This window comes from Sciurus carolinensis, chromosome 9, assembly GCF_902686445.1.
Source record: "Sciurus carolinensis chromosome 9, mSciCar1.2, whole genome shotgun sequence".
Lineage (NCBI taxonomy): Eukaryota > Metazoa > Chordata > Mammalia > Rodentia > Sciuridae > Sciurus > Sciurus carolinensis.
In genome coordinates, this window is record NC_062221.1 from 79,878,127 (window position 1) to 79,888,515 (window position 10,389).

A 10,389-nucleotide genomic window follows, 5' to 3' on the forward strand; every position below is an offset into this window, starting at 1 on the left:
GCAAGCACAACTGAGCTATATCCCCAGCCCTCCCTGTCTTCTAAAGGTCAACCACCCAGCATCACAGAGTCACGGGTCCCAGGTGTGCCTCTACTCTTGTGAAAGGCCATGTTTCCCCATTAGGAAACACCAGAATGTAAACTCCAGGGGTCCATGATCTGGAAACATGTGGCACGTTTTCCAGTGCATCCTCAGCACCTATCAGTAGCTCATAGTTTGTATTCAATAACTGGTAACTGAAAGAAAAAAATGCATTTTTCCAAAAAGTAGAAAGTAAAACAACCTAATGTACTTTCTTGGCAGAAGGCGAGGCAAGAGTTATAGGATTTGCTAATATTGAACAGCATACTGAGGGCAGATCCAAATAAGGCTGCAGTATAGCTGACCAGATATGACCTACAGGAAACTGTGTTTCTATACTTTTGTTTTTTCTTCCTGCAGATCATTTTTCTGGCTTGCTTACGGATCTGTTTAGCAGCCTAAAAATACTAGGATTTATGAGAGTTTGTAATTCAAGAATTAATGAAAGGCATATGGGAAGAAAGATGAAATGTTAAACCCAAGTTCTGTTGTGCATATGCCTTCCTAATTATTTGAGAAAACAGCATAAAATTTGAAATTTATTACTATCTCATACATTTTAACTGATTTCAGTTTCAAATGTTAAATTGCGTACATATTCAATTTCATGTTCTTAGTAGTTTTGCTTTAACTAGAATGGCTTTAAAATTAATTTTATTTTGCATTTCTTGATGCCTCTGTTTCTTGTAGTTCATGACAGGTTTGAAGTTATTTTAGTAAGTTAATAAATATTTAAATACAAGGTTAGTGAAGGAGAACTTGGACTGAAAAACATTTTATTAATAAATCACTAGTGTTTTAGAATCCCAAACTTCTGGTGCATGGATGCACGCCTACAATGGTTTATCTTAGAAACCGTGCCCTTTATCTTTCCCTAATGTGACTCAGTTTCTCCCTGTTCATTAAGTTATGCTTTAGAAGACAGATCCAATCAACCAATAAATTAATCTTCCCTCCTAGGCAGTTCCTGTTGACAGCAGATATTTTATGTATCCAATTCTTCCCTTGTGACTTCCATTGTACCTACCATGATGTAGTATGCATATATCAGATGCAGATATTTAAGCAAAAAAGACATTTACTAGGTGGTTCATAGAATCTCTGTGGTTAGAAAACCAGCATTGGGAAATGGGCAGGAACAGAGCCATCTAGTGAAGAAAGGCACTAATGTCATAACCTCTAGACCACAGGGGTGCCATAACTTACAACACTGTCATTTGGCCACCGGATGTCAGACACTTCACCACCTCTCATTGCCTGCATGTTTGCATCTCTAATTCTTGATTTAAGATCCTAAGTGGACAAGTTCACCTGATGAGTCATGTCCAGGGCACTTGTTCAAACTCCAGCTACCCGAGGTCTGCTTGGGGAGAAACAGAAGCTTCTTGCTGACACTGCCAAAGTAAGGAGGTGTCTTGCACCTTGAATTTGCTAGGTCTAGAGGTGCAGGAAATGCTTTATCTCTTACCAGAACCCAGGAGGTACAGAATTCACATAGAAGTGGAGTTCAAAGGCTCAGGAGTCTTAAAAACCCAATAATGTCTTTCACAGGGATTAAAGTACAGTCTTTTAGCTCTTACTGACCCTGAGAGGTTTATTAACACTGGTTCTCTGAATATTAGGTTTTAAATTCCTAACTGATTATATTAGCTTTCTATTGCTACATAGCAATTTACCCCCAAACATAGCCGTTTAAAACAAAAATAAACATTTATTTATTTATTTTTCACACAGTTTCTATGGGTCAGAAATTTCAGGAAACTGAGATAGAGGGTTCTGGGATCTCTCCTGAGGTTGAGTCAAGGTGTCAGCTGGGGCTGCAATCTTCTGCAGGCTTGATATGGGTTTGGGCATCCAGTTTGAAGACAGCTTACTCACTTGCTGACAGTAAATCTGGTGTCAGCAGGAAGCTTCTGCGCCTTGCCACGTAGACCTCTTTGTAGGACTAAGTGTTTGCAGGATGTGGAAGCTGTTAGTAATCCAAGAGCAAACAGAGCAGAAGCTGCAAAGTCCTTTACAACATTTCTACATCATATTCTGTTGGTTACACAGTTCATTTCCAGTTAGTGTAGGAAAGGACCTCAGTGGGACATGAATACCAGGTTGCAAGGCAAATAGAAACTTCTAAATTATTTATTAAATGTTATAATCAGAATGGAAAGTCAAACAGATCCTCTCTCCACATGACTCTGAGATATGTAGGCATACTTTTTGCAATGAGGATATCATTATTACTCAATTTGAAGGCCAAAAGTTTTGCTGACTCCATTAGGTTAGAATGATTAAACAAAACCCAGAAACAATTCAAAGCCTATCAAACAGATTCAAGAATTTTTTTCAATTGAAGCCAATTTGGAATTTCTTTTTGAAAGATACTTCCCGTTTCTCTTCCAAAGTTGTCAGAATAAAATTTAAAAAACTAGAAAATTAAAGGGATTTGCTCTTCTTGCAGCACTATTTGGCTGATCAGAAAGTTTATTTTAAAATATTAGATTCTTTTTGTCTAGAATTATGAGCAGTTATGTGGTTTTGGACACATGATAAATGATAAAGATCATTGTTTTTCATGCTTTATGACAAATCTTAACCTTTTTCTTGTTCAACTTTCATGAGTTTGACTCTGTCTTTCTAATCCTATTGGTTTATGAGATCAGAAGAAATGAGAATTTAGACAAAATTCTCTTTCTGGGCCCCAAGTGAAATTTTATATATATATAAAATTTTATATATATATTTTAGTCCATTTGGGCTGCGGTAACAGAATACCAGAGACTAGATATTATAAACAATGGAAATGTAGTTATCACTTGAGGGCAAGAGAATTCTTGGTAGTTTCTTTAATAAAGGGCTTTGAACTGAGCATGGTGTCACTTGCCTATAATCCCAATGACTCAGGAGCATGAAGCATTAGGATCACAAGTTCAAGATCAGCTTCAGCAATTTAGCAAGACACTGTCTCAAAAAAGATGGGGATGGGACTGTGGGTATGGCTCAGTGGTAAAGTACCTTTGGGTTCTATCACTGGTACCAGGAATAAGGGGGTCTTCCCTTTTGACCTGATTACCTACCAAAGACCACCTCCTAATACCATCACATTAGGGGTTAGGATTTCAACATGAATTTGTGGGGGACACAAGCAGTCTATAGTATATATCTCTTTGGTTTTAAATAAGTAACACAGCATTTAAGATTATAATAAAGAAAGGAGAGAAGAAAATACTTCCCAATTATCAACTTCTCAGAGGCAGAGAACATGGATTCCAATCTAAAGATGAAAATGAACTTATTATTTAGTCCAGAAAGCGCTGAGGAATTTATTGTGTTTAAGAGCATGTCAATCATTTCAGCACTATAAACAGGTTCTAAATTAGAGGTGTCCCTAATGCTGGAAGCAGGACATAGTCAAAGTTCCTATGAAATTTCATGGTGGTTACAGAGTATGAGAAGATCCCTTGAACAAAAAGAAAGAGTATTTAACTGAAACAGTATTAGTCATGTACCGAAGTCAGCTCTTGGTAGCTTGTGAGATTTATTATTCATTATTCAAGTAATTTATGAACTGATTATAGCTTGAAGTAGGCCATGATGGCAGTACTTACACCACAGTGCCACCAAGTCTCCCTCTGTACCCACCTAGAAAGAGTCAACTAATCAACATATTGTAATGGGGACACCCTGAGAAGAAAAGTTATGATGTGGAGTTCACAGCAACACCATGGTGGGGGAACCAGAGGGGAAACCTGAGCAGCCCTGGGGGATAAAACTGGTTGGACCAATAGAAAACAATGCTCACAGGACAGAGAGAGCAAGTTTAGGCAGATGTACAGGGATTAGAGTCAAGAATACTTTTTTAAAAATTAGAAAAGTGACCTCAGACCAGAATGGTATGGTCTACAACCTAAAAGAGGAATTTAGAGTTTAGTTAGGTAAAGGAAACAGGAGCCAACACTTATAAAGAGGCACCTGGTTCACATACCTTAATTGTTTCATCAGTCTTCTGATGTAGACAGTTAATACTATTTTTATCTATTTTATAATTAAGAAAACTGAAACTCCATTCATCTTTTGGAGGGTACCTAAGTTGGTTCCATAGCTTAGCTATTGTGAATTGAGCTGCTATAAACATTGATGTGGCTGTGTCACTGTAGTATGCTGATTTTAAGTCCTTTGGGTGTAAACTGAGGAATGAGATAACTGGGTCAAATGGTGGTTCCTTTCAAGTTTTCTAAGGAATCTCCATACTACTTTCCATAGTGGTTACACCGATTTGCATTCCTACCAGCTATGTATGAGTGAACATCTTTCACCACATCTTCACCAACATTTCTTGTTACTTGTATTCTTGATAATTGCCAATGAATTGATAAAGAAAATGTGGTATGTATACACAATGGAATATTACTCAGCCATAAAGAAGAATGAAATGATGGCATTTGCCAGTAAATGGATGGAACTGGAGACTGTCATGCTAAGTGAAATAAACCAATCCCCCAAAACCAAAGGCCAAATATTCTCTCTGATATGTGGATGTTAGCAGACAATAAGGGATGGGGAGAGAAGAATAGAAGTTGATTTGATTGGACAAAGGGGAATGATGGGAAGGGAAGGAGAATAGGAATAGGAAAGACAGTGGAATGAATTGGATGTGACTTTTCTATATTCATATACGAATACATGACCAGTGAAACTTCACATCATGTACAGCTGCAAGAATGGGATCCCAATTAGAATGTTATACTCCATGTATGTATAATATGTCAAAGTACACTCTACTCTCATATATATCTAAAAAAAGCAAATTTTTAAAAAAAATTTAAAAAATCAAAAAACAAAAGAGAAAGCTGAAGCTCCAAATACTAACAAGTACTGTCAAAGTCCTAACTCAGAATTTTCCCACAGTACTGTTCCCTCCTAGATCTTCTTCTAAGAAGTTGTAAAGGGGAATAGAAAGACAAAGTGGAATTGTTCTGGGACCAGAAATCTCCAGAAAGAGCAGGGAAATTAATACAACATCAGTGAAGAAAGAAGTGAAGTTCAAAGGAAGACTGCCTGAGCAGGGATCTTTCCTCACTGAGTGAGGAAGGGAGGCTGACTTGAAAAATGGGTTTTGTAGGTAAGTTTCTGCTATAGAGCCAGGAAAGTGTCTAGGGAACTCTAGAATCATGGAAACAAAGGAGCATCTTTATAAATTAGACCAGGGTTCCTACACATAATAGCAACCCTATAGCTATTCTACAGTCCCTACCTGAAGGACCCAAAGGAAATTGGTGAAGATTTCTCTGTAGCTTACTACTGACTGATAGTGTGCTCCCCTTCATCTCTGCTTTACTTCCATTACACCTATTGAACCTCAAGTTCTGCAAACTGGCACTCTTTCTGCATGAACAAGAAATGAGATTACATGCTCCTAGAGGGCAGGAACTTGGCCTTCTGCATTGGTATGTTTCTTGACAACATGACATATTGGATGAAAAACAATTCCTTTTCACATAAATGTGTTGAACAGACATCTAAAATCTCTGCTAAAAATAAAATTGGCTGCAGGTTTTGTAGCTCTACCTCTGTGGTCTCATTGCACACACATATGTTTTAGATCTGAGGCTATTAAGGACATGTGTTCTGACCTATTATTTATAACAAACCGAAATGGAAAATGCAACCAGAAGCTTAAAGAATTTGCCTGGAGACTATAAATGCAGACTGTGAGGTGGCCAAATCAGGGATCCAGGAATAATCAGAGAGCATTCAGTTGGACCGTGTGGCTCATGACCCTTCAGTGGACTCTTTCTGTCTTGCTGTGTAACTTACCCTGCAGAGGATCTGAGATCATGCACCCAAACTTTCTTAGAACTTGGAGCTTTGGTTTATTTTTATTCATGCTCAAAATCCAGAAGATTTTGAGTTTTTAATCTGGGCAAGGGCAGCCTCCTATCTCTGTCTTTCCAATAGTAGCTACAACTCTTCTTAAGTTAGTGATGCAGGTTAAACCATTCTTGTCCTTTTTATTCTGGCAAATAAAAATATTAGCAGTTGGAACTTCAGATTGTGCAGAGTGGAATGAGGGGAGGGGAGGGGTCAGGGGGTGGGAAAGATGGTGGAACGAAATAGACATATTACCCTATATACATGTATGATTGCACATCTATGTACAATGAATTGAAATGAATTCTGCTGTCATGTATAACTAAGTAAAATAAATAATAAAAATAAATAATTTAAAAGTACTAGCAGTTGAAACAAGATGATTACTGGAAGTGTTCATGTGTTTCCTAGTTTTGACTGTGGAAGACGAGGGAATGAAAGATCCCAACTAAAGGGAAAGCTCAAATCCCCTCCTGTTGCTGAAGAAGTCTCAGAATAGTTATAACTGCTGATTCCAAACATGTTTGCCCATCCTTGCTTTTAGACATAACAGCATCTGTGCTAGTAAGTTTTATGTTGCTATGACAAAATACCTAGAATCAACTTAAGAGGAGGAAAGGTTTATTTTGGCTCAAGGTCTTGAGAGGTTTTGGTTCATGGTCCCTTGCTTTACTTCTTTGGACCTGTGATGGCACAGTGCATCATGGCAGCAGAGTAAATAAATAAATAAATAGACAAATAAAAAAGGAAGGGCTAGCGTCCCAATATCTTCCTCAAGGACAAACCCCTAATGACCTAACTTCCTTCCACTAGACCCCACCTCCTAAGCAATCCAGCACCTTCCAAGAGCACCACAGATTGGTGACCAAGACTCTAGCATATGGGCCTTTAGGGCATATTTAGATTCAAATCATAACATCATCCATGAAACACTTGAGATACTTAGAGAATGGAGAGTAACTAAACAGAATATATTATTGCAGCCCAGGTTGTTTTTATTTCCTTTGTCTTTGCCCTAGAGTCAATGTAAATATATAAAATACTTCTGAGTTGAACTTAAATGTAACAGCCCCTTTATTTTATGCATTAAGAGAATGAAAAAAAATTGAAAGTTTGACAATGGTTCTAAATTCTTTTCCTCTTTCAGGAGATTGATAGGGAAAACACCAGAATTTGTTTGTGAAACCCTGGCACTCTAGAAGCCCACATAGTTTAATGGAAGGAATCCCAGCAGAAAACCTGAAGATCTGTATTCTAACACCAGGTTTCAGATACTAAGCTTTCTCATGCCTTAGTTTGCTCAATTGTGAAGTGAAGTTTAGATAATCCTTACCTAAATTTCTTCCCCTCTAAGGTCCTAGGCTTCTGTGGTACCTGGATATAATTGCAAAACATTAGTCTAGAGAAAAAGTCTGGACCCAAAGATAATGGGTCTTAGATCTGAGTTTGTACATTTTGTGGTTTTATTTCCTCATCTCTGAGAAATGAAGACTAATATCTGTCATTTGGTTGCAAGCGTGATGTGAGATTACATATTTTACAGTATTAGAATTGCAAAACACTTGTAATATTACAATTTGGCAGATCAAAAGTTCTAAACCAATGGAATGCACCCCTTTCAAGATATTAAAAATACGGAAAGCAAGATTAATTAGATAAGTGTAGCATCTACATAGGAAAAAGCAAAAGGTTAAATTTGTATTAGCAGGTATTTTGTTGAAGAAAAATACAAATAAATAATACACTCATGAAAGAGTACTAAATAGAACTACTAATCAAAGAAATGCAAATAAAATCATCATTTGTTTAACACAGAAGTTGAAATATTCAGTATCAAGTGTTGGTGAAGATACAGGGAATGAGTTCCAGGATACACTGCCATGGAGAGTAAGAACTGACCCAGGCACCTTGGAAGGTAACTTGGCAGTGTCGCAGCTTTGTGTATGATCCTATAATCAGTAATTACTTTTTTTATATCTACTTATATGTTTTAAAAAGATGGGCAAATATGTTTATTGCAGCCATATTTATAACAGTGAAATATTTTAAATGACCCACTTGCAAGTCAATAGGGAAGTTGTTATAGTTGAATCTTAAATGCTCCCCAAAGTCCCATATGCTAAAGGCTTCATCGCTAGTCTGTGGTGCTACTGAAAGGTGGTGGAACCTTTAGGATGTGAGACCTAGTAGAAGGAATTCAGGTCACTGGGGGGTATACCTTTGATAGGGATATTGGGGTACCAGTCCTCTCCCTTCTGTTTTCTACCACAATGAAGTAAACAGTCTTCTTCTACCTCATACTCTTGCTGCCATGATGTACTGTGCCACCACAACAGGGAAAGGGACCATGGATTAAAACCTCTGAGACCAAGAGACAAAAGAAATATTTCCTGTTTTTGAGTTGATTCTAGGTATTTTATCACAGCAACAAAGTTGACTAATGTAGAAGTGGTTCGACGTAAGAAAGTATAATTGTAGAATGGAGTACTATGCAATAGTTAAAAAGAGAGAGGTAGAGATCCGCAAACTGACATGAAACTATCTCTAAAGCATACTGTAGAGTAAAAAGATGTTTGCAGAATAGTTTGGATTACTTATGCACAAATACATACTAACAAAAATATGTATGTATGTGAAAATGCCAAGAAAAAAGTGTTGGAAAGGTACACAGTGAACTGATAATAGTAGTCACTCTTGCAACTTTGAGAAGGGGAATGGGGACAAAAGGGACTTAAGCTGTCTGGAACATTTACACTTTGTGCGCATGCATGTGTGTGTGTGTGTGTGTGTGTGTGTGTGTGTGTAAGAAGGTATTCTTGCATTACTTAGATATTAAAGAGGTCTTTTTTTTCATTTTTCCAATTGAAGAGAGCAAAATAAATTGACTTGAATATTTTCTAGTCAATGAAACTAAAATCTGTCTTGAGTTATTTTCTTTTAGGCAATGTCATATAAACTTCCACATATACTTCATGTGCTAGAATATCACCCAATTTACTGGGTTTGAATCCTTTAAATAAACTCAGATTTTCATAAACTTTATTCTTTGATTTACCCAAAAATGCAGCCATTGATGATAAAATTTGATTTCCCAAGTGTTTAGAAACTATTACCCAGACTCTCTTTAGGTAAAGGTAATTCTGGGATTTAAATCGTTATGGAATTATTCACTTTTTTTGAAGTTGTAAGCATAAGGTCAGAGAAGGTGGCAGTGTTTGTTCAGAGATGAATAATTATCTTAATCATTACTGTTACTAGTACTCTGCTGTGGAGTTACCGTTCGCCTTTGCTAAGAGCAGATAGCAGAATTCCAGAACCCAGCTATAATTCTTCCACTGGATTTTTTAAAGTCTGTCCTTTTCATCAGAAGTTAGTAATTTGAGAAAACACAAATGCGTGCTTAACCCTGGTTGTTAATTTTAGAAACACAAAGAATGCAGAATGTGAATGTTGGTGACACACGGTGACAAAATTTTTCCCCTTCAACAATCTTAAAAGTAGAGAGGCAAGGTAGTATTATACCCCATTTTGCACATTAAGAAAATTAGACTTGAAAAATTCAGAAATTTGTCCCAAGCCACCTGGCAAGTAAGAAGTACAATTTAGTTTTTCTCCTCGGCTGCAAGTCTAACACTCTGTACTCCAGTTGATCCCTACCTTCTTGAAACTAGGATCTGAAATTTTGAAGCTACAAGTCCAAACTAACCTGAGTCAGTTAATGTGTCAGCTAACATTTGTTGAATACTTACTTACCAGGCTTGTGGCTCCATTCCAGATCTTTCCATAATATTCTCTTTAATTTTATCAGAACTATGCAAGTTATTATGATCCCTGCTTTAAAAGTGAAGAAATGATGGCAGTTTACTGTCGCCACCTCAACAGGAAGTGGTGGAGTAAAAATTCAGGCCTGTGACTTCCTGTTCAACCAAGTCCTTTTCCTTCTAACAGGACTTAGCAACTCCCTAGGAATAGCTCTCAGTAGCAGACAATGAAATCCTTGAATAGTTTATCCCCAAATAGACACATGCCCTTCAGTCAAGGTTAACTGCCTTTTATAGGACACTCATCAAGCAAAGCTGTGTGGTGTGGGGTGTTTTTATATATGCCTGGGAGTCATCTGGTCATATTAGCAAAACAAACCATTTCTAAATAATGTCATCTGTGAGCCAACAAGAAATCCTTTCTTTCACTCCTTCTCAGGGGGCCTCTCTGCCTCCTCAGTTGGAGTGAGTGTTCCGGTTCCCCTTATCCTGACTCAGAGTAATTTGTTTTAATAATGTCTGAGCACTCTGAGGTAATAGTCTCATGACCTCAACTAGTACATTTAAGGAAGAAAGAAATGTGACTAAGTAGAACACTTACTCCTTTTCTCTTAGTTTCTAAGTTCAGAAATAACTGGAAAACTATCTGAACAGGGAATTAGGATGCATGTTATCATAAGCCTCA

At 37.3% G+C, this 10,389-nt stretch overlaps 1 long non-coding RNA gene across 1 annotated transcript in view; it reads right to left on the minus strand.

Annotated features, from left to right (window-relative positions):
* The window catches only part of LOC124992355 (uncharacterized), a 29,810-nt gene extending 19,936 nt beyond the window's left edge, over nucleotides 1-9,874 (minus strand). The window contains exon 1 of the long non-coding RNA XR_007110107.1: nucleotides 9,697-9,874. This is a non-coding gene — a long non-coding RNA (uncharacterized LOC124992355). The remainder of the gene's footprint in view (nucleotides 1-9,696) is intronic.
* Nucleotides 9,875-10,389: the final 515 nt, after the last annotated feature.